General features: G+C 43.8%; 1 protein-coding gene and 1 long non-coding RNA gene across 9 annotated transcripts in view; both read right to left on the reverse strand.

Moving 5' to 3' along the window:
* LOC118372792 (syndetin-like) overlaps positions 1 to 25,729 on the reverse strand; it is a 260,402-nt gene that overhangs the window by 50,799 nt on the left and 183,874 nt on the right. The window lies entirely within an intron of this gene.
* On the reverse strand, positions 60 to 3,189 carry LOC127909288 (uncharacterized). Of its 8 annotated transcripts, none has more exons than XR_008070623.1 (3): positions 1,403 to 3,189; positions 891 to 1,338; positions 60 to 614 (listed from the first exon to the last, which is right to left on the reverse strand). It is a non-coding gene; the product is annotated as an uncharacterized LOC127909288 (long non-coding RNA). The 8 variants fall into 8 exon arrangements; XR_008070624.1 differs by having other exon boundaries at positions 891 to 1,018; positions 1,083 to 3,189; XR_008070618.1 differs by having other exon boundaries at positions 60 to 486; positions 551 to 614; positions 891 to 3,189.

The following is a 25,729-nucleotide window of genomic DNA, read 5'->3' on the forward strand; positions in this document are numbered from 1 at the left end:
AGTTTATACGGCGCTGTGATATAGAAGGCCGACACAACGGGAAGACAAAACGCCCTTTAGTTTATACGGCGCTGTGATATAGAAGGCCGACACAACGGGAAGACAAAACGCCCTTTAGTTTATACGGCGCTGTGATATAGAAGGCCGACACAACGGGAAGACAAAACGCCAGTTAGTTCAATAGTGACAACTAACGTCATTGCAGCATCATCTCAACATCATCAAATCACCTCTGCTTAGACTAATAGTGACAACTAACGTCATTGCAGCATCATCTCAACATCATCAAATCACCTCTGCTGAGACTAATAGTGACAACTAACGTCATTGCAGCATCATCTCAACATCATCAAATCACCTCTGCTTAGACTAATAGTGACAACTAACGTCATTGCAGCATCATCTCAACATCATCAAATCACCTCTGCTTAGACTAATAGTGACAACTAACGTCATTGCAGCATCATCTCAACATCATCAAATCACCTCTGCTGAGACTAATAGTGACAACTAACGTCATTGCAGCATCATCTCAACATCATCAAATCACCTCTGCTTAGACTAATAGTGACAACTAACGTCATTGCAGCATCATCTCAACATCATCAAATCACCTCTGCTTAGACTAATAGTGACAACTAACGTCATTGCAGCATCATCAAATCACCTCTGCTTAGACTAATAGTGACAACTAACGTCATTGCAGCATCATCAAATCACCTCTGCTTAGACTAATAGTGACAACTAACGTCATTGCAGCATCATCAAATCACCTCTGCTTAGACTAATAGTGACAACTAACGTCATTGCAGCATCATCTCAACATCATCAAATCACCTCTGCTGAGACTAATAGTGACAACTAACGTCATTGCAGCATCATCAAATCACCTCTGCTTAGACTAATAGTGACAACTAACGTCATTGCAGCATCATCTCAACATCATCAAATCACCTCTGCTGAGACTAATAGTGACAACTAACGTCATTGCAGCATCATCTCAACATCATCAAATCACCTCTGCTTAGACTAATAGTGACAACTAACGTCATTGCAGCATCATCTCAACATCATCAAATCACCTCTGCTTAGACTAATAGTGACAACTAACGTCATTGCAGCATCATCTCAACATCATCAAATCACCTCTGCTGAGACTAATAGTGACAACTAACGTCATTGCAGCATCATCTCAACATCATCAAATCACCTCTGCTTAGACTAATAGTGACAACTAACGTCATTGCAGCATCATCTCAACATCATCAAATCACCTCTGCTGAGACTAATAGTGACAACTAACGTCATTGCAGCATCATCTCAACATCATCAAATCACCTCTGCTTAGACTAATAGTGACAACTAACGTCATTGCAGCATCATCTCAACATCATCAAATCACCTCTGCTTAGACTAATAGTGACAACTAACGTCATTGCAGCATCATCTCAACATCATCAAATCACCTCTGCTTAGACTAATAGTGACAACTAACGTCATTGCAGCACCATTTCAACATCATCAAATCATCAAACGCCCATCTGCGGCCTGCTAACCGTTAGCTGTCTTACCGGCTGCTCTCAGAATAGACAATCGGACAATTTATTTATTTTTATTATTATTATGTTTCTTCTTGGGCCTCTATAACTATATCTATTGTTTTTTTTTCTTATTTTTTTTTTTTTCTTGTGTGATTTGGACTAATCCCCTCAAACCACACGGAACCCCACTAATCTACTGACGGAACACAAGAAAGAGGTGGCTAACAACAGACCTCCATCCTATGCTAGCTTGCTACCGATGTCCTGGCCAGCTGTCTAAATCGCCGTGACCCCCAAACCAACCACTCCACTCACTGGACTCTTTTGATCACTCGACTAAGGATGCCTCTCCTTAATGTCAATATGTCTTGTTCATTGCTGTTCTGGTTAGTGTTTATTGGCTTATTTCACTGTAGAGCCTCTAGTCCTGCTCACTATACCTTATCCAATTTATTAGTTCCACCACCCACACATGCAATAACATCTCCTGGTTTCAATGATGTTTCTAGAGACAATATCTCTCTCTTCATCACTCAATACCTAGGTTTACCTCCACTGTATTCAGATCCTACCATACCTTTGTCTGTACATTATACCTTGATGCTATTTTATCGCCCCCAGAAACCTCCTTTTACTCTCTGTTCCAGACGTTCTAGACGACCAATTCTTATTGCTTTTAGCCGTACCCTTATTCTTCTCCTCCTATGTTCCTCTGGCGATGTAGAGGTGAATCCAGGCCCTGCAGTGCCTAGCTCCACTCCTATTCCCCAGGCGCTCTCTTTTGATGACTTCTGTAACCGTAATAGCCTTGGTTTCATGCATGTTAACATTAGAAGCCTCCTCCCTAAGTTTGTTCTATTCACTGCTTTAGCACACTCTGCCAACCTGGATGTTCTAGCTGTGTCTGAATCCTGGCTTAGGAAGACCACCAAAAATTCAGAAATTTTAATTCCAAATTACAACATTTTGCCAAAGGGGGCGGTGTTGCAATCTACTGCAAAGATAGCCTGCAGAGTTCTGTCCTACTATCCAGGTCAGTACCCAAACAATTTGAACTTCTACTTTTAAAAATCCACCTCTAAAAACAAGTCTCTCACCGTTGCCGCCTGCTATAGACCACCCTCTGCCCCCAGCTGTGCTCTGGACACCATATGTGAACTGATTGCCCCCCATCTATCTTCAGAGCTCGTGCTGCTAGGCGACCTAAACTGGAACATGCTTAACACCCCAGCCATCCTACAATCTAAACTTGATGCCCTCAACCTCACTCAAATTATCAATGAACCTACCAGGTACCCCCCCCAAAGCTTTAAACACAGGCACCCTCATAGATATCATCCTAACCAACTTCCCCTCTAAATACACCTCTGCTGTCTTCAACCAAGATCTCAGCGATCACTGCCTCATTGCCTGCATCCGTAATGGGTCAGCGGTCAAACGACCTCCACTCATCACTGTAAAACGCTCACAGCTGATGTTCTGAAAGAGCTGAAAAATCTGGACCCCTACAAATCAGCCGGGCTAGACAATCTGGACCCTTTCTTTCTAAAATTATCTGCCGAAATTGTTGCCACCCCTATTACTAGCCTGTTCAACCTCTCTTTCGTGTCGTCTGAGATTCCCAAAGATTGGAAAGCAGCTGCGGTCATCCCCCTCTTCAAAGGGGGACACTCTTGACCCAAACTGCTACAGACCTATATCTATCCTACCATGCCTTTCTAAGGTCTTGAAAGCCAAGTCAACAAACAGATTACCGACCATTTCGAATCTCACCATACCTTCTCTGCTATGCAATCTGGTTTCAGAGCTGGTCATGGGTGCACCTCAGCCACGCTCAAGGTCCTAAACGATATCTTAACCGCCATCGATAAGAAACATTACTGTGCAGCCGTATTCATTGATCTGAAAAAACCTTCGATCCCTCCGATGTCAACAACTACAGACCAGTATCCCTTCTCTCTTTTCTCTCCAAAAAGCGTGCCGTCCTTGGCCAGCTCTACCGCTATCTCTCTCAGAATGACCTTCTTGATCCAAATCAGTCAGGTTTCAAGACTAGTCATTCAACTGAGACTGCTCTTCTCTGTATCACGGAGGCGCTCCGCACTGCTAAAGCTAACTCTCTCTCCTCTGCTCTCATCCTTCTAGACCTATCGGCTGCCTTCGATACTGTGAACCATCAGATCCTCCTCTCCACCCTCTCCGAGTTGGGCATCTCCGGCGCGGCCCACGCTTGGATTGCGTCCTACCTGACAGGTCGCTCCTACCAGGTGGCGTGGCGAGAATCTGTCTCCTCACCACGCGCTCTCACCACTGGTGTCCCCCAGGGCTCTGTTCTAGGCCCTCTCTTATTCTCGCTATACACCAAGTCACTTGGCTCTGTCATAACCTCACATGGTCTCTCCTATCATTGCTATGCAGACGACACACAATTAATCTTCTCCTTTCCCCCTTCTGATGACCAGGTGGGAATCGCATCTCTGCATGTCTGGCAGACATATCAGTGTGGATGACGGATCACCACCTCAAGCTGAACCTCAGCAAGACGGAGCTCCTCTTCCTCCCGGGAAGGACTGCCCGTTCCATGATCTCGCCATCACGGTTGACAACTCCATTGTGTCCTCCTCCCAGAGCGCTAAGAACCTTGGCGTGATCCTGGACAACACCCTGACGTTCTCAACTAACATCAAGGCGGTGTCCCGTTCCTGTAGGTTCATGCTCTACAACATCCGCAGAGTACGACCCTGCCTCACACAGGAAGCGGCGCAGGTCCTAATCCAGGCACTTGTCATCTCCCGTCTTGATTACTGCAACTCGCTGTTGGCTGGGCTCCCTGCCTGTGCCATTAAACCCCTACAACTCATCCAGAACGCCGCAGCCCGTCTGGTGTTCAACCTTCCCAAGTTCTCTCACGTCACCCCGCTCCTCCGCTCTCTCCACTGGCTTCCAGTTGAAGCTCGCATACAAGACCATGGTGCTCGCCTACGGAGCTGTGAGGGGAACGGCACCTCAGTACCTCCAGGCTCTGATCAGGCCCTACACCCAAACAAGGGCACTGCGTTCATCCACCTCTGGCCTGCTCGCCTCCCTACCACTGAGGAAGTACAGTTCCCGCTCAGCCCAGTCAAAACTGTTCGCTGCTCTGGCCCCCAATGGTGGAACAAACTCCCTCACGACGCCAGGACAGCGGAGTCAATCACCACCTTCCGGAGACACCTGAAACCCCACCTCTTCAAGGAATACCTAGGATAGGGTAAGTAAGGGTAAGTAATCCTTCTCACCCCCTTTCTCCCCCAACAAGATTTAGATGCAAGTGGCTGTTCCACTGGTTGTCATAAGGTGTATGCACCAATTTGTAAGTCGCTCTGGATAAGAGCGTCTGCTAAATGACTTAAATGTAATGTAAATGTAATCTGGCCAAGGCTTTCGACTCTGTCAACCACCACATCCTCATCGGCAGACTCGACAGCCTTGGTTTCTCAAATGATTGCCTCGCCTGGTTCACCAACTACTTCTCTGATAGACTTCAGTGTGTCAAATCGGAGGGTCTGCTGTCCGGACCTCTGGCAGTCTATGGGGGTGCCACAGGGTTCAATTCTTGGACCGATTCTCTTCTCTGTATACATCAATGAGGTCGCTCTTGCTGCTGGTGAGTCCCTGATCCACCTCTACGCAGACGACACCATTCTGTATACTTCCGGCCCTTCTTTGGACACTGTGTTAACAACCCTCCAGGCAAGCTTCAATGCCATACAACTCTCCTTCCGTGGCCTCCAATTGCTCTTAAATACAAGTAAAACTAAATGCATGCTCTTCAACCGATCGCTACCTGCACCGCCTGTCCAACATCACTACTCTGGACGGCTCTGACTTAGAATACGTGGACAACTACAAATACTTAGGTGTCTGGTTAGACTGTAAACTCTCCTTCCAGACCCATATCAAACATCTCCAATCCAAAGTTAAATCTAGAATTGGCTTCCTATTTCGCAACAAAGCATCCTTCACTCATGCTGCCAAACATACCCTTGTAAAACTGACCATCCTACCAATCCTCGACTTTGGCGATGTCATTTACAAAATAGCCTCCAATACCCTACTCAACAAATTGGATGCAGTCTATCACAGTGCAATCCGTTTAGTCACCAAAGCCCCATATACTACCCACCATTGCGACCTGTACGCTCTCGTTGGCTGGCCCTCGCTTCATACTCGTTGCCAAACCCACTGGCTCCATGTCATCTACAAGACCCTGCTAGGTAAAGTCCCCCCTTATCTCAGCTCGCTGGTCACCATAGCATCACCCACCTGTAGCACACGCTCCAGCAGGTATATCTCTCTAGTCAACCCCCAAAACCAATTCTTTCTTTGGCCGCCTCTCCTTCCAGTTCTCTGCTGCCAATGACTGGAACGAACTACAAAAATCTCTGAAACTGGAAACACTTATCTCCCTCACGAGCTTTAAGCACCAACTGTCAGAGCATCTTACAGATTACTGCACCTGTACATAGCCCACCTATAATTTAGCCCAAACAACTACCTCTTTCCCAACTGTATTTAATTAATTAATTTATTTAGCTCCTTTGCACCCCATTATTTTTATTTCTACTTTGCACATTCTTCCATTGCAAAACTACCATTCCAGTGTTTTACTTGCTATATTGTATTTACTTTGCCACCATGGCCTTTTTTGCCTTTACCTCCCATCTCACCTAATTTGCTCACATTGTATATAGACTTGTTTATACTGTATTATTGACTGTATGTTTGTTTTACTCCATGTGTAACTCTGTGTCGTTGTATCTGTCGAACTGCTTTGCTTTATCTTGGCCAGGTCGCAATTGTAAATGAGAACTTGTTCTCAACTTGCCTACCTGGTTAAATAAAGGTAAAATAAAATAAAATAAAAATCACCTCTGCTTAGACTAATAGTGACAACTTTATAGACTAATAGTGACAGCAACATTCCAAAAAGGATTTAGTCTAATCAATGTAAGCCAAATATCATGTGGCTGTCCATGGTACTGATTGCCGTCTGTCTGGCTGTGTGTGTTTCTGTGTGTGGGAAAGTAGAAGAAAAATGTAGCCTGGCGGGGAGGAACGAATCTAGAGCCGACAAGGTAAAAATCTGTCAGTCTGCCCCTGAGCAAGGCAGTTAACCCCCAACAACAACTGCTCTCCAAGCGCCGATGGAGTGGATGTTGATTAAGGCAGTCCCCCGCAGCCCTCTGATTCAGTTGTAAAACTGACAAGGTATCCCCTTTCCCTTCTTGTAGAGGAACGACAATACCACTCTCCTGTCTTTGATGTTGACAAAACGGTCTATGACTGTCATACAGTAGTCTACACATGTTTTTGTTGTCCTAGACTAGGCTACCTGACTAAAAGGCCTGCTAACTAGCCTAAATAACTTTCATAGGCAACGATGAGCCAGCTAACTAGCGAGTTAACCTACTACTTCTAGCTAGATTTCGAACTCAGGCCAGGGTCACAATGTATGAATTCATGGTTGGCTCAGAATCACCATTACAATCAAGTCCAAATTCCTATCTTCCTCCATGGCTAATAAAAGGGAAGATTTTAGGTAGCTACTGCAGCACAACGACACAACAAGATGCAACAATTCATGTTTTTTCTGTCAATGATGTTTTGCTTTTGATGTGACTGGTGTGAAGCCAAATCCCAACGAGCTTCCCTTGACACTTTGTTTTGGCACACCAGGACCATTCACAGTTGAGCTCACTCATTTTAGCTCCACGCTGATTGGTTATTCTTTCATCATTTATTGATCAAGAGGCCAAATACTAGCTAGCTTCCCTTGATATTGAATTAAATGCTCCGGGCAGCAAAAATGTCATACTCTTTGACTAGACAGCAAAGCAGGTTAACTGCCTTGCTCAAGGACAGAACGGTAGATTTTCCACCTTGCCGGCTCAGGGATTTGAACCAGCGACCTTCGGTTACTGGTCCAACGCTGTGAAATGGCTAGATTCTACATGGTCCCACAGAACAAATATATGGCCTTAAGTTGTTAGGGATCCTCCACTTCTCCCCATCCCTGAGACATTCTCCACATAGCCTGATACACTAACGGAATAAAACTGTCTCTTACCAGAAAACTGGGGGGGAAACAGACTTTCGTAGAGTTGGCTTCTGATATTTTGGCTCCCGAGTGGCGCAGTGGTCTAAGACACTGCATCTCAATGCTTGAGGCGTCACTACAGACACCTTGGTTCGCATCCAGGCTGTATCACAACCGGGCGTGATTGGGAGTCCCATAGGGCGGCGCACAATTGGCCCAGCGTCGTCCGGGTTTGGCCGGTGTAGGCCGTCATTGTGAATAAGAATTTTTCTTAACTGACTTGCCTTGTTAAATAAAGGTTAAATAAAAATATATACTTATCCAGAGTAGTAGTTTCCATTGTGGCGAAATCCGACACAGACCCTTCACCTGCGCAGCCACGTTGGCAGTCAGGAAGGAGGAAATGAAGATGGCCATTCTGGCTCTTTGTGAAAGGTCTCGGTTGGCGTGGCAGTTTTGCAGTGTGTGCTACTCTTTGCAGAAGCCTAGTTTATTTTCAGCGTGCTTAGTTTGTAAAGTTTTTAAATCGATCGCCGGTGTTACCGCTCTAGGTCCAGTTTGGAATCTAATGGGACCGCTCCTGTCATTGATTGCATGGATTAGTAGCAACAGTGTTGAATTGCTTTGACAATCAAACCAACAGTTGAATTGCACAGACAAACAAGCCTGAAGTTCAACAGCTAAGACCCCCTTCTCTCTCTCACTCATTTCCCTCTCCATTGCTTTACACACTGCAGCAGACTCTCTTTTTTTGCACTGCGCTCCCTTTGATGTTTTGTGTCACTGGACTATTATTGCCCTGCCAGACTGGTTTGTGTTCAAAGGAACTCTCAGCAGTCTCCTCTGCTGATGTGTATCTGGCAGCAGTTCTCCATCTATCCTACTCTCTTCCTTTGGGCAGGGTTAATACCTGCTTGGTGCCAGAACATACATCTTTCTTAATCCCGCTACACAACTACTCTACTGTTTGAGAGACATCCAAACATGTCTTTTCCCTGGATGAGGCTGTACATCTACTGTAGGGCCTTTTGTACATTACCTCTTTTGGCAACTATTGGTCTTGGCTTGATCTACTGTGTTATTGGCCATAAGGAAGTTTACAGACCATATTACTATGGATATTTCTGTTTATTTCTCTTGAGGTACCAAGTCAACTTAATGTGCGTTATCCATGAGAGTGCACTCTTGCAGAGATTGGAGTAGCCTAAATGTTAAAGTAATTTGCCAGAGCGGTTATACTGTAGCGTCACTAAGTCTGCCTACATATGAATTATAGTTGCTAATCTGTTTATCCAGACACATGCTAACACTGCGTTGCAATTCCACTTGCCGTTCCCTCAGAAGGCGTTCATTCAACCTGCATAAGCCTGTGCAATTACGCAAGATGCACAATGGTTAAGATATTGTTTGGGTGATTAAAAAGGGTCATCTGAAACGTTTCTAAAGTCGGGGTGAATCCACAAAAGACAACTTGAGCTGAGGAAGAAAAGACAGAATATAGGTTTGGTGATTGTTGAATAAATATATAGGCTGAACCAATGTGTCAGTTCTTAGGAACGCTTTGCATCCATTCCTTTATGACACAGACATGCGATTTATAGCTTCCATCAAAACGGAGCAGAGCATCCAAGAGGAGGGAAATGAAGATTCAATAAAGTGACAAACCGGTTGAAGAGCCCGGTGTCGGAATCCTATAACGGTAGCTAAAAACTGAGGCGCTCACAGCAAGAATAGTTCAATATCTAAAAGCATAGCCTCTGAAGAATGAATCGCTTAAGTTCAACAGATGCTTAAAGAGACAAAATCACTCATTAGTGACGAGGGACAAAAAATAGATATATCACAATATTATTTTGGGCGATAATATATCAATACATAGCATTAGCTAGGTAGCGTTAGCTAGCGCTAGTCAGCTGTAAAGTGGCAAAACTCAGGCATTTGCATACACTTGGCATTCTCTCAACCAGCTTCACCTGGAATGCTTTCCAACAGTCTTGAAGGAGTTCCCACATATGCTGCGCACTTGTTGGCTGCTTTTATTTCAATCTGCGGTCCAACTCATCCCAGACCATCTCAATTGGGATGAGGTCAGGTGATTGTGGAGTCCAGGTGATCTGATGCAGCACTCCATCACTCTCCTTCGTCACATAGCCCTTACACAGCCTGGAGGTGTGTTGGGTCATTGTCCTGTTGAAAAACAAATGATAGACCTACTAAGCGTAAACCAGATGGGATGGTGTATCTCTGCAGAATGCTCCGGAGATCATCTGTTCACCTACTCTGCATCTCACAAAGACACGGCAGTTGGAACCAAAAATCTCAAATTTGAACTCAAAGGACAGATTTCCACCAGTCTAATGTCCATTGCTTGTGTTTCTTGGTCCGAGCAAGTTTCTTCTTCTTATTGGTGTCCTTTAGTAGTGGTTTCTTTGCAGACATTCGATAATGAAGGCCTGATTCACAGTCTCCTCTGAACAGTTGATGTTGAGCTGTCTGTTACTTGAACTATGAAGCATTTATTTGGGATGCAATTTCTGAGGCTGGTAATTCTAATGAACTGCAACAGAGGTAACTCTGGGTCTTCCTTTCCTGTGGCGGTCCTCATGAGAGCCAGTTTCATCATAGCGCTTGATGTTTTTTGCAACTGCACATGAAGAAACTTTCAAAGTTCTTGACATTTTCTGGTTTAATGATAATGATTGTAAACATTATGCGGAGAGAAAACAAGGGCATTAGGGAGAGAGGAACCAGACAAGCCTAAGGGATAACTTTAATGTCACAGTGATACTGTGACTCTTCTAGTACGCAGGTTCTTAAGGTTGCCTTAAGACAGACAGTGGCATCAAAAGCAATCTGCTTTTAAATAGTAGCTACAAAATAGTACACAGGAGAGTGTTATTGACGCAGTCTGCCATCAGAAGGGGGTTCAGAAACCATCTTTGAACAGTCACTTACATGTCTTACATTTCAAGAGACCTAGAACAGTTACTATATTAAATGGATCAAATACGATTTATTATGTATACCATACGAGCCTTAGTCATTGTTCAGGTACAGTATATATTAGCAAAAAAAAGGGGATACCTAGTCAGTTGTACAACTGAATGCATTCAACTGAAATGTGACTTCTGCATTTAACCCAACCCCTCTGAATCAGAGAGGTGCGGATGGCTGCCTTAATCTACATCCATGTCTTTGGCGCCTAGGGAACAGTTAGGTAATTGCCTGGCTCAAAATGACAAATCTTTACAGGCGCAGCGCTCCTCCCCGCCAGGCTACCTGCCACCGGAAGTAGCTTACTGTGTGTTAAACACTCAAATACATTATATAAAAGTATTGGTGTAAAATAAATAACTTTGAGATTGCACTTAATGCACCTTACAAACATGACTGTATTTGACCAACAAATTAGAAGGGGACCACCGGCTCTCCCAGAAGGTCGGCTGATGCGTAAAACCTGTGGACAAAAGGTGTGATGGTCCACACTCAAAAAGATTGCATAAAGCTTTCTTCATTCTTCAACCATAACAAAATCCCCAAAATAAAGAGTGAAAGCTATGAGGGTAAGTTATTTCAAATGCAAGCTGAGTCACTCAGGGTTCCTGTTTTTTCAGACCAGACCGATTAAATCAATACCTAATCCAATACTACTTCACTTCCACTACAGAAACTCTCATGTACTGACTCAATTGTATGTCACTGAATAAACTGAAAGTTCTCCAGAGCACTTTATTTAAAAAAGAATACAAATGCACATCAGTGAAAAAAAATGATAATATTCTGTCTATTGAATGTTCAGTTTTATCTGAGCACAAGTAATAAAAGGGCAAGAGGGAGGATGGAAAAGAGAAAAATTATAATGAATTTCATTGTGAACGCGCCACACTTTAATTATATGTTGGTTGTCGAATCAAAGTGGTGCTCGAGGTAATGAATCATTTCAAGACAGACTGAATCTCATGAGGAGGCCCATAGGTCTTTCACTGGGAGAATACACTTCAAGGGGTAGAACCTGTTTCGAATTATACCAATTTCATAGCAGCAGAACATTGAAGTCCATATCAATAACTCAAAGTAAGGAAGACACCACATTTGAAAGGGTCTGAGCAGTTTTTGACAAAGTTCCAGACAAATAACCACTTCTGACTGACCTATTTTCAATGTCGACCTAGGAACAGTATGTTAATTAACTGCCTTGTTCAGGGGCAGAACGACATATTTTTTACCTTGTCAGCTCGGGGATTCGATCTTGCAACCTTTCGGTTACTAGTCCAATGCTCTAACCACTATAAACCACAGGAAAAGCACCCACCATTCGTTTTTTAAATGCATAGGTGACCAGTATTCTTTTCCTATGCTCCTGTTCTGAGACAGGGGCATGATAATGGTCCATTCTAAATCAAAACTATTTTCACACGTATATTATTTAATATATCTAAAGACAACATTACATTAAGAATGGGTGACAATATTAGCCTATCACTTGTGAAGGATGCATTTTCACTTGGTAAAGCCACCCAGTTTGTGCGCATTAGGCATAAAAAAGTGCATACCTTTATTTTTTTACTTTCTCAAATCATAATCGCACACCTCATGTAGCCTAGCCCATATCACCACTAAAGTGGCCAAATAATGACTTCAAGTTAAGCACATGAATCCGCTTTACAACTGGTGTACAGCCTGGCATTTTTATTTTTTAATTTTTTATTTTAATTTGAAATTTTACCTTTATTTAACCAGGCAAGTCAGTTAAGAACATATTCTTATTTTCAATGACGCCCTGGGAACAGTGGGTTAACTGCCTGTTCAGGGGCAGAACGACAGATTTGTACCTTGTCAGCTCGGGGGTTTGAACTCGCAACCTTCCGGTTACTAGTCCAACGCTCTAACCACTAGGCTACGCAGCGTGAGTTTCAGGTTTGGGGAAGATCATTTTCACCATTCAAATGCACAAGTATAATAAAGCATCACATGCATAATTGCATTTAGGGTCACTTGAGAATGTTTCCCCGCTAATTGATTGCATTTTGGAACATTCGCGCTAATAGCCTACGGCCATGTGCACATTGCTGTGCTGATAATGTGAATAAATAGCCTAACAGTTTATCCGCATTTTAAGCTAAACGTTCTGATACGTTGCATCAGCCTCATTGCCTTTAAACGTTTGTTTGATGCGACTGGTTGTATTCATTTGGGATCTATCGCATCCCACAACTGTCCCAGAGTAAGTTGTTCGGAATATTTATTTATTTCACAGAAGGACAAGTTGACAAATAGAATAGGTAAACTTTTGTACCATGGGGGATAGTAGATTGACATAGGCTAGTACTTTTGCTGGTCGTTAGGCTTACTCATCTTGTTGTCTGACAAAAAGTAGGCTAAATGTGGACAGTTCTTCCAACATCTTCAATATGCACCTGTTCTGTTAAGGGAGTAGTACACAGCATCGTACGAGATCTTCAATTTCTTGGACATTTCTGGCATGGAATAGCCTTAATTTCTCAGAACAAGAATAGACTGACGAGTTTCAGAAGAAAGTACTTCATTTCTGGACATTTTGAGCCTGTAATTGAACCCACAAATGCTGATGCTCCAGATACTTAACTTGTCTAAAGAAAGACCATTTTATTGCTTCTTTAATCAGGACGACAGTTTTCAGCTGTGATAACATAATTGCAAAAGACTCTTCTAATGATCAATTAGCCTTTTAAAATGATAAACTTGCATTAACTAACACAACATGCCATTGGAAAACAGGAATGATGGTTGCTGATAATGGCGCCTATGTAGATATTCCATGAAAAAAATCAGCTGTTACTCTCCATGAGAACCCAAAATATAAGCTTGTTTTTCTCAGATGTTTGTAAACATTGTAAGTGTAAACAAACACTGTATATCCTCATAGCATGGTTAAAACAATAGTTTTGATATTCTTGCATCCATAGCTCGGTCTATTAATCTGAGAATGGTTACATTTCTCCAGGTCCATCCCTCAGCTTTTTACCAAAAACAGAGGTGGGGCGACCATTTTGTTATTGTTAAACAGTTGCATATTATGAAGATATCACCAACAAAAAGGTAAACAATAGGCCTATAGCAAATGGAATTCATTTTCCACATGTAAATAGCACTTTTCAGTAGTTCTCAAAACATGACAGAATTTATTTTTCAACTCGAATCAATGAGCCCAATAAGTCCTCCATGACAACAAAACAAACAACAGAGTAAAAATAAGTCCTTAGTTTTGGGGTCATGCTCAGGTAAAACAATTTGGCTAATCTATACTTCCATATTTCTAAATCCTATTCTTGAAGATCAAGGGGTATAACATTTATTGGAATGACATGAATTCTGATAGACTTCGGTTTTTAATGTAAAGATATAATTTAATCGTATTATAATATGTAGTAGAAAGCAAAGAAGCCTACATAACCAACCATAAAGTAAAATGTAACATCCATATATGGCCAGCTATGTTAACATTGATTTATCCTGCAATAGATGTCGTTCAATTGGTAACATACATTTTTATCTTCTTCTAATGCCTTAAGGGGAAAGTAATCTAAAAGTAACAATGTAATCAGATGAAGTTACTTTACTGATTACAAATTTGGACAGGTAACTAGTAACTTTAATGGATTACATTTAGAAAGTACCCTACCTAAATCTGCTTCAAATGCCTCGTTTCATTTGGCTTTTCATCTAGTAAAATTTGCTGCACACTATTGAAGTAGAGAATCATATTTCGAGACCCATGTGTGTCTGACAAGAGCTGATAATCAGCTGAAAGGACACGCTGTACCAAAATGTATGTATGGTGGAAATCATCGCAATTAGATGTTGGCTTCTCAGTATGAATGAGTAGTATTGCTGTTATTCGTTGCCTCCTGCATTCATTTATACTAAACAGTACATTCTAAATAGTATGTAGTACACAGTATACAGTTTTTAGAAAGTAGAATGCTAGCCAGATTTCAGACACGGCCATTGTGAGTAGGAGTGGATTATGAACATGAATTTGTGGCCACAGAGGGTTAAAGGGTTAATCATGTCCTTACTGAGCCTACAGTATTCTACAGCACTAACATAGACAACTTGCTGATCAGAGTTGACACAAACCGATATCTGTAAGGACAGTGGAATGAATCAAGACTTAAGCCTCCAGTACTTTGTGGTGAGTCAGGCTGACAGTAATTCCCAACATATTTCAGACGAGGCCAAGCCATAAGTTAAAATGATGCAAGTACTTAACCCTGCGATCCTAATATTTATCTTCACAATCATAGACAATTAACAGAGTAAGGCTGAAAATAGCAATGGATCTGGCCATTATCTCTGGAGACCAAGCTAGTTTGATGTTGTGAAATGTCTATGTAACTGCGAAACAGGAATTGTCATATGGTCTCCCATAGCCCACAGATTCTTCTTCATGCTTTTAAACCACAAGCCATGTAGTATCATGAAGGCGTTATGACACGCTGCTCTCCCAAGTGGATGAGACATACACAGGGTATTGTTCTGTATCCAGGCATCAGCATCAAAGTCCGGGGAGCTTATCAAGCTGCTCTCCCAAGTGGATGAGACATACACAGGGTATTGTTCTGTATCCAGGCATCAGCATCAAAGTCCGGGGAGCTTATCAAGCTGCTCTCCCAAGTGGATGAGACATACACAGGGTATTGTTCTGTATCCAGGCATCAGCATCAAAGTCCGAGGAGCTTATCAAACTGCTCTTGATAATTAGAAGTTACGCTATGAACTTCCCAATGAAAACAAAACTAATAAGACGACGGACTCCCCTGGTTAGGATCAGAACAGACATCTAGCTGTCATAGCACTGACTTGTTTAGATAAATGGAGGTAAAAAAACAAGTCTGATTATATATGTATCTGGATCCGCTGAGCTCACCAATGTAGCTGTTGATGGTAAGATCAAAGCCTGATAGTCAGTGCATCTTGTTTTTCAAACTGCTTCTTTGAGTGTCATTAATGGAGAGAGAGAGAGTGTATGTTTGAGAGAGCGAGCGTGCGAGCGCGTGCGAGAGAGCGAGCGCGTGAGAGCGAGCGCGTGTGAGAGAGAGGGTGTGAGAGAGAGGGTGTGAGAGAGGGTGTGAGAGCGAGCGGGAAAGAGAGAGCGAGCGTGAAAGAGAGTGCGAGCGCGAAACATAAAACGTGCGAGAGAGATCGTGAAAGAGAGTGAGCGAGCGTGAAAGAGAGTGAGCGAGCGTGAAAGAGAGAGAGCGAGCGTGAAAGAGAGAGAGCGAGCGTGAAAGAGAGAGAGCGAGCGTGAAAGAGAGAGCGAGCGTGAAAGAGAGAGCGAGCGTGAAAGAGAGTGAGAGAGAGTGTGAGAGAGAAAACATGCGAGAGAGAGCGTGAGAGAGAAAGCGAGCGTGAAAGAGAGCACGTGAGAGAGCGAGTGAGAGAGAGCGTGAGAGAGAAAACATGCGAGAGAGAGCGTGAGGGAGAAAGCGAGCGTGAGAGAGAAAACATGCGAGAGAGCGTGAAAGAGAAAACATGCGAGAGAGAGCATGAGAGGGAGCAAGCGTGAGAGAGAAAGCGAGCGTGAAAGAGAGTGCGTGAGAGAGCGAGTGAGAAAGAAAGCGAGCGTGAAAGAGAAAACATGCGAGAGAGAGCGTGAGAGAGAAAACATGCGAGAGAGAAAGTGAGGGAGAAAGCGAGCGTGAGAGAGAAAACATGCGAGAGAGAGCGTGAAAGAGAAAACATGCGAGAGAGAGCATGAGAGAGAGCAAGCGTGAGAGAGAAAGCGAGCGTGAAAGAGAGCGCGTGAGAGAGCGAGTGAGAAAGAAAGCGAGCGTGAAAGAGAAAACATGCGTGAGAGAGCGTGAGAGACAAAACATGCGAGAGAGAAAACATGCGAGAGAGAGCGTGAGAGAGAAACATGCAAGAGAGAGCGTGAGAGAGAAACATGCAAGAGAGAGCGTGAGAGAGAAAACATGCGAGAGAGAGCGTGAGAGAGAAAACATGCAAGAGAGAGCGTGAGAGAGAAACATGCAAGAGAGAGCGTGAGAGAGAAAACATGCGAGAGAGAGCGTGAGAGAGAAACATGCAAGAGAGAGCGTGAGAGAGAAAACATGCGAGAGAGAGCGTGAGAGAGAAACATGCAAGAGAGAGCGTGAGAGAGAAAACATGCAAGAGAGAGCGTGAGAGAGAAAACATGCGAGAGAGAAAACATGAGAGAGAGCGTGAGAGAGGAACATGCGAGAGAGAGCGTGAGAGAGGAACATGCGAGAGAGAGAGCGTGAGAGAGAACATGCGAGAGAGAGCGTGAAAGAGAGAGTGTGAACGAGAGAGAGCTAGTCCGTGAGAGAGCGAGCGTGTGAGAGAGCGAGCACGCGTGAGAGAGCGAGCGCGTGAGAGAGGGAGCGCGTGAGAGAGGGAGCGCGTGAGAGAGGGAGCGCGTGAGAGAGGGAGCGCGTGAGAGAGGGAGCGTGTGAGAGAGGGAGCGTGTGAGAGAGGGAGCGTGTGAGAGAGGGAGCGTGTGAGAGAGGGAGCGTGTGAGAGAGGGAGCGTGTGAGAGAGGGAGCGTGTGAGAGAGGGAGCGTGTGAGAGAGGGAGCGCGTGAGAGAGGGAGCACGTGAGAGTGTGAGAGAGTGTGTGAGAGAGAGCGTGAAAGTGTGAGAGAGTGTCAGGGAGAGTGTGAGAGAGCGTGTGTGAGAGAGAGCGTGAGAGAGTGTGTGAGAGAGTGTGTGTGTGTGTGAGAGAGGAGTGTGTGAGAGAGCGAGAGAGAGCGAGAGAGAGCGTGAGCATGCGTGAGAGAGTGCGTGCGAGAGGGAGCGCGTGAGAGAGTGCGTGCGAGAGGGAGCGCGTGAGAGAGAGAGTGTGTGTGAGAGAGAGAGCGAGAGAGAGCGCGAGAGAGAGCGCGTGAGAGTGTGTGAGAGTGTAAAAGTGTGAGAGAGTGTGAGGGAGAGTGTGAGAGAGAGTGTGTGAGAGAGTGTGTGTGTGAGAGAGAGAGTGAGAGAGAGTGTGTGAGAGCGTGAGAGTGTGTGAGAGAGCGTGAGAGAGCGTGAGAGGGCGAGAGTGAGAGAGAGCGAGCGTGCGAGAGCGTGAGAGAGAGAGCGTGTGAGAGAATGAGAGAGAGTGTGTGAGAGAGAGTGTGTGAGAGAGAGAGTGTGTGAGAGAGAGAGAGAGTGAGAGAGAGAGCGTGTGAGAGAATGAGAGAGAGTGTGTGAGAGTGAGAGCGTGTGAGAGTGAGAGCATGTTTCAAGCTGACCACCATTGTGCCTGTTCCCAAGAGCTCCAAGGTAACCTGCCTAAATGACTATATCCCTGTGATTTGAAGGGCTGATCATGGCTCACATTGACGCCATCATCCCAGACACCCTCGACACACTAGTTCCTATACCGCCCCAACAGATCCACAGATAACGCAATCTTAATTGCACTTGACACTGCCTTCACCCACCTGGACAATATATTAAATAACTACATGAGAATGCTGTTAATAGACTACAGCTCAGTGTTCAAATACATTAAATACAAATTCATCAAGCTGGGGACCCTGGTACTGAACCCCTCCCTCTGCAACTGGATCCTTGGCCTCCCCCAGGTGGTAAGGATGAGTAACAACACCCCTGTCATGCTGATCCTCAATACGGGGGCTCCTCAGGGGTGTGTGCTTAGTCTCTTCTTGTACTCTCTGTTCATTCATGACTGCGTGGCCAAGCACGACTCCAACACCATCATCAATTTTTCTGACGACACACCAACGGTGGTAGACCTGATCACCAACGGCGACGAGACATCCTACAGAGACTTACCAGTGTGGTGCCAGGACAACAACCTCTCCCTCAATGTCAGAAAGGCCAAGGAGCTGATTGTGGACTAAAGAAGAAAGGGGAGAGCCGCCCCCATTCACATTGACAGGTCTGTAGTGGAGCGGGTCCAGAGCTTCAAGTTCCTTGGTGTGGCAAATGCACCGCCCTGGACCGCAAAGTGCTACAGAGGATGGTGCAGACAGCCCAGTACATCACTGGGGCCAAGCTCCCTGCCATCCAGGACCTCTAAACCAGGCGGTGTCAGAGGAAGGTCTGAAAAATCACCAAAGACTCCAGCCACCAAAGCCAGACTTCACTCTGCTACCATCCGGCAAACGGTACAGGAGAGTCGGACCAACAGGCTCAGAGACCACTTCCATACCCAAGACATAAGATTGCTAAATATCCAGACGGCTAAATAGTCAATTAATGTACACTGACAATACACACACACACAGTTTTACACTCACACATCATTTGCTGCTACTAATCTGTTCTTTATTTTACTCCTATTATCTATCCTAATGCCTAGTCACTTTACCCTGCCATTATGTACATATCTACCTCAAATACCTTATTAATATCTATCCGGATGACTAGTAACTTTACCCTGCCTTCATGTACATATCTACCTCAAATACCTTATTATTATCTATCCTCATGTCTAGTCACTTTACCCTGCCTTCATGTACATATCTACCTCAAATACCTTGTTATCGATCCTGATGACTAGTAACTTTACCCTGCCTTTATGTACATATCTACCTCAAATACCTTATTATTATCTATCCTGATGCCTAGTCACTTTACCCTGCCTTTATGTACATATCTACCTCAAATACCTTATTATTATCTATCCTGATGTCTAATCACTTTACCCTGCCTTTTTGTACATATCTACCTCAAATACCTTGTTATCTATCCTGATGTCTAATCACTTTACCCTGCCTTTATGTACATATCTACCTCAAATACCTTGTTATTATCTATCCTGATGTCTAGTCACTTTACCCTGCCTTTATGTACATATTTACCTCAAATACCTTGTTATTATCTATCCTGATGACTAGTAACTTTACCCTGCCCTTATGTACATATCTACCTCAAGTACCTCTGCACATTTATCTGATACTGGTACTCCCTGTATATACTGTAGCACCATTATTGTGTATTTTATTCCCCATGTTACCATTTGACTTTCAATTTTTCTGACTATTTTTTAACTCTGCATCGTGGAGAAGAGCTCGTAAGCAAGTATTTCACGATTAAGCGACAAATACAATTTTATTGGAGTCATATTGAAGGATAAAAACATGTTTATATGGAGCATGCTACTGTATGTCCCTCTCCATACATCCACCTACAAAAACCCTATGAATGATCCTTCTCTACAGTACACAGACCTTTAGAATGATCCTTCTCTACAGTACACAGACCTTTAGAATGATCCTTCTCTACAGTACACAGACCTTTAGAATGATCCTTCTCTACAGTACACATACCTTTAGAATGATCCTTCTCTACAGTACACAGACCTTTAGAATGATCCTTCTCTACAGTACACAGACCTTTAGAATGATCCTTCTCTACAGTACACAGACCTTTAGAATGATCCTTCTCTACAGTACACATACCTTTAGAATGTTCCTTCTCTACAGTACACAGACCATTAGAATGATCCTTCTCTACAGTACACAGACCATTAGAATGATCCTTCTCTACAGTACACAGACCATTAGAATGATCCTTCTCTACAGTACACATACCATTAGAATGATCCTTCTCTCCAGTACACAGACCTTTAGAATGATCCTTCTCTACAGTACACAGACCATTAGAATGATCCTTCTCTCCAGTACACCGACCTTTAGAATGATCCTTCTCTACAGTACACAGACCTTTAGAATGATCCTTCTCTACAGTACACAGACCTTTAGAATGATCCTTCTCTACAGTACACATACCTTTAGAATGATCCTTCTCTACAGTACACAGACCTTTAGAATGATCCTTCTCTACAGTACACAGACCTTTAGAATGATCCTTCTCTACAGTACACAGACCTTTAGAATGATCCTTCTCTACAGTACACATACCTTTAGAATGTTCCTTCTCTACAGTACACAGACCATTAGAATGATCCTTCTCTACAGTACACAGACCATTAGAATGATCCTTCTCTACAGTACACAGACCATTAGAATGATCCTTCTCTACAGTACACATACCATTAGAATGATCCTTCTCTCCAGTACACAGACCTTTAGAATGATCCTTCTCTACAGTACACAGACCTTTAGAATGATCCTTCTCTACAGTACACAGACCATTAGAATGATCCTTCTCTCCAGTACACAGACCTTTAGAATGATCCTTCTCTACAGTACACAGACCTTTAGAATGATCCTTCTCTACAGTACACAGACCTTTAGAATGATCCTTCTCTACAGTACACAGACCTTTAGAATGATCCTTCTCTACAGTACACAGACCATTAGAATGATCCTTCTCTACAGTACACATACCTTTAGAATGATCATTCTCTACAGTATATAGACCATCAGAATGATCCTTCTCTACAGTACACAGACCTTTAGAATGATCCTTCTCTACAGTACACAGACCTTTAGAATGATCCTTCTCTACAGTACACAGACCTTTAGAATGATCCTTCTCTACAGTACACAGACCTTTAGAATGATCCTTCTCTACAGTATACAGACCATTAGAATGATCCTTCTCTACAGTACACAGACCTTTAGAATGATCCTTCTCTCCAGTACACAGACCTTTAGAATGATCCTTCTCTACAGTACACAGACCTTTAGAATGATCCTTCTCTACAGTACACAGACCTTTAGAATGACCCTTCTCTACAGTACACATACCATTAGAATGATCCTTCTCTACAGTACACAGACCATTAGAATGATCCTTCTCTACAGTACACAGACCTTTAGAATGATCCTTCTCTACAGTACACAGACCTTTAGAATGATCCTTCTCTACAGTACACAGACCTTTAGAATGATCCTTCTCTACAGTACACAGACCTTTAGAATGATCCTTCTCTACAGTACACAGACCATTAGAATGATCCTTCTCTACAGTACACAGACCTTTAGAATGATCCTTCTCTACAGTACACAGACCTTTAGAATGATCCTTCTCTACAGTACACAGACCTTTAGAATGATCCTTCTCTACAGTACACAGACCTTTAGAATGATCCTTCTCTCCAGTACACCGACCTTTAGAATGATCCTTCTCTACAGTACACAGACCTTTAGAATGATCCTTCTCTACAGTACACAGACCTTTAGAATGATCCTTCTCTACAGTACACAGACCTTTAGAATGATCCTTCTCTACAGTACACAGACCTTTAGAATGATCCTTCTCTACAGTACAAATACCTTTAGAATGATCCTTCTCTCCAGTACACGACCTTTAGAATGATCCTTCTCTACAGTATACAGACCATCAGAATGATCCTTCTCTCCAGTACACAGACCTTTAGAATGATCCTTCTCTACAGTACACAGACCCTTAGAATGATCCTTCTCTACAGTACACAGACCCTTAGAATGATCCTTCTCTACAGTACACAGACCTTTAGAATGATCCTTCTCTACAGTACACAGACCTTTAGAATGGGGACAGGACAGAGTTTGGGAAACCCTGTTCTAAGGTATGCAATGACTGACACGACGAAGAGGAACTGATGACGAATTTCAAAATCACATTCTTCTGCATTCTACTACTACAATGTTCAAGAGTAAGTTAAAAGCCGGACTGAGTTCCTCAATTTATTATTACAATAATAATTACACACAAACACACTTACTTCCTATTCTATACATTGTTGAATAATAGTGAAGACATCAAAACTATGGAATCATGTAGTAACCAAAAAAAGTGTAAATCAAAATCAAAATAAATCAAAATATATTTTATATTTGAGATTCTTCATATAGCAACCCTTTGCCTTGATGACAGCTTTGCCACACTCTTTGCATTCTCTCCACCAGCTTCATGAGGTAGTCACCTGGAATGCATTTCAATTAACAGGTGTGCCTTGTTAAAAGTTCATTTGTGGAATTTCTTTCCTTCTTAATGCATTTGAGCCAATCAGTTGTGTTGTGACTAGGTAGGGTTGTATACAGAAGACATCCCTATTTGGTAAAAGACCGAGTCCATATTATGGCATGAGAAATAAGCAAAGAGAAATGACAGTCCATCATTACTTGTGGCCAGTAGTGTGTATCTTATTTTTTTGGAAGGGGGAGGACCACCGCAGAGGCCCACAGTTTTGGAACCTCTGTGAACCTTCTCTACGGTATACTGCCTACTTCAGATGGACTAGCAGGGCTTTGCTTGATTTCAAGTCTCAAACATCATTCCAGATCTACAGTACCAGGAGGTCTCCACAGTCTGTTCACTGCTTATCTATGTTGGCTTTCATTCTGACAATCCATTTAGGTTGGTATTGCTATAGGCACTACCCAGACTTTCACAACACATACCTGTGGTGTAGCTTGTATAAAGCTAACATTTCCCCTCATTTTGTTTTGTAAATCCGACCGCAGCACGTGTGGAAACACACACTGACTCAGACCCACCCACTGACAATGATAATTGGCCTTGGGACGGCTCATGTGGCATCATTTAATCATCTATATTTACACCGCTGCAATTCAATCGACGGTCTGCAGAACAGGCCCGGAGTTTTGGCCTTGGCTCGGTGCTGGGCGGAGTTCTTTTGAAGTGCTTGCTGAATCAGGCTGGCCAACCCTGCTGAAGAAAACTACTATTATTTTTGGGCTCCGTCTGAGTGGAGGCGTCATGATTTGTTGTGTGAACAGTTGACTGAGGTGCTGCCTGAAGAATTATTGGGGCGAGCCGTTTGAAAGCCATCTGTCATGCTTGTTGCTGGAACGGCTGGAGCATTGGAGCGGCTGTCCATCCCTGGCTCATGCCACGGCCCTTGGCCCACACCTGGGGATAGGGGAGGGACGTCTGCTCTACTCTCCTCACTACTCACGCTGCAGTGGACCCATCACTGAGCCAGGTGGAACTCTAAACCAGAAAGAAAAATGGAGTCTCAGTTTCACCACCGGCTAAGGGAACTGAGGACTGAGGGGGAAAAAAACAAACTACTCAACTTGTTGGTTGAAACTAATTTTGAGGAAACAGTCTCAGGCCTTGGTAAAAAAAAAAGGTTTCCCAGAAAGCCTTGCAGTTTAAGAAGTAGACTCTGTTCTTCCACTCCACAACAAAAACTAAACAACATTTAGGGCATAATTACCTAATCACCCTTTTGACAAAGGAAGTTTAGTATGAGGAAGAAATGTGATCTTTTAGCGTCTCTGAAACCCTCTTAGAGGCCCTGGAACTATTCTCCTCCGTATTCCGCCCGTGGTGAATTAAAAAATGTGTGGGGACGCCCGGTAGCTTGGCAATTAATGTCAAGTGTAGCTCGCCACCAGTTCCTTCATCCGCTGGTAATATCATAAATTCACTTATCACTAGATGAATGTCATAAGGAATTAGAGCTATCATTTGCTCTGTGAGACACAGCCCACCATCATCAATGGCAGTTCCTCCTCTGAAAGTGGAGGATGGATCTGTTACCCTTTAGGGTGATATCATCTCACTGTTTATTACCAAATACCCAGATTCCATTCTGCCTGATGAACCTTCCAGGAATCCCACAGAGCCAGAGCCTATTTGCTGCTCTGTTGGAGAGAGAGAATTTAAATCAGCTGGATTTTAAAAAAGAGAACGGAATACGCTGTTATTTTAATGAGGAGGATAGGGGGAAAGAACAAAGCATTTAAATCACTGAAATGCAAATCAGCTTCTCACCACAAATGTAGCAGTGAGTCATTCAACAGAACTATCTTAGGACAACAGTCTCTCAGAGGTGTTGAGTCACGGGTCCTAGAGGACTATCTGCCCTGTATCAGGGCTGTCTGTACTCTATGACCTAGTGAATGGCTATCAATATGTATGACAAACTAGCAAAACTCTCAAATCATCATCTAGACAGACAGTGTGTGTGTGTGTGTGTGTGTGTGTGTGTGTGTGTGTGTGTGTGTGTGTGTGTGTGTGTGTGTGTGTGTGTGTGTGTGTGTGTGTGTGTGTGTGTGTGTGTGTGTGTACACTGCAGACTGGCTCATCTAATTCAATGCAACCTGTTATATCCTTACTATTTCTACAACCACCAACAATTCTACTTACTTCCACCATAACAAAACCCTTCTCCTCCATTAATAACTGTTACAACGACAGCACTAGAATTAAAATCCTCCTTCCCAGCGCTCCTACAGTTAGCCCCTCTGACCTGGGGTCCATTGTCAGCGTGACGGCAGCTAAATGAACCTCACATCAAACCTCATAATCACCATATCACTGAGACTACCCCCTGTGCGACCATATTCAAACCGAAAGCGAGGGGACAGCAGGCGGTAGGCAAATGTAGTCTCTAATGCAGTAACTCAGCACTGAGGAGGCGTGGTGAGACCGTTAATCTGTGCCCCCCGAGAGGGGCCGTGCCGGGCCGTGAAGCTGGCGGTGCCAAGCCTCAGCGTGGCGAAGCGCAACCCCACCACATGCTTAAGTTAACCACCGAGCTGTCAGACGAAGGAAAGAGATGTGTGAGTGAGATGAGAATCAAAAAATGTGTATGTGTGTGTGTGTGTGTCTGTGTGTGCGCATGTGTCTTCGAGTTTATGAAATGTTCTGTGGTCTGTGTGTTTGTGCGTGCTCGTACACTCGTGAGCGAGCTGGGATTTGGAGAGCTCAGCACGCCATTGGCTGCCACATTCCTGGGGCCCATAGGGATGTCTCTCCAGGTCTCTAAGGGGGAGAAATAACCTTGGATAGACATGATTCCTGTCACCGCCACAACCTCCAACCAGCCCCAGAGCCCCCATTCACCAACACTGAATATCAATACCACCCCCCTCCCTGGTGCTGAGCTGACAGGTAGCAGCCTAACCTTCAAACCTTTATGTGCTGGTTTCCTGGACACAAAAATAAACCTAATCCAGGACTAATCTGTGTCTGGGAAAACACCCCCCAAAATCTAACCCTGGTAAAGACATAAAAAGGCGTATGTTTGAAGTGGCTGATTCAACACACACGGCTGCTGTTTACTCTGTCGGCAGTACATATAAAGTGTGTCCAAAGCCAGCTCAGTAGGTTGGTTAAGGAGCTGGACAGCATCATCACAGAGGGATAATCGATGTGAGACAGACTCGAGAGACACGAGAGATATACACGAGAGAGATACACGAGAGAGATACACGAGAGAGATACACGAGAGAGAG

The sequence above is a fragment of the Oncorhynchus keta genome, chromosome 19 (assembly GCF_023373465.1).
Source record: "Oncorhynchus keta strain PuntledgeMale-10-30-2019 chromosome 19, Oket_V2, whole genome shotgun sequence".
In the NCBI taxonomy this organism is placed as follows: domain Eukaryota; kingdom Metazoa; phylum Chordata; class Actinopteri; order Salmoniformes; family Salmonidae; genus Oncorhynchus; species Oncorhynchus keta.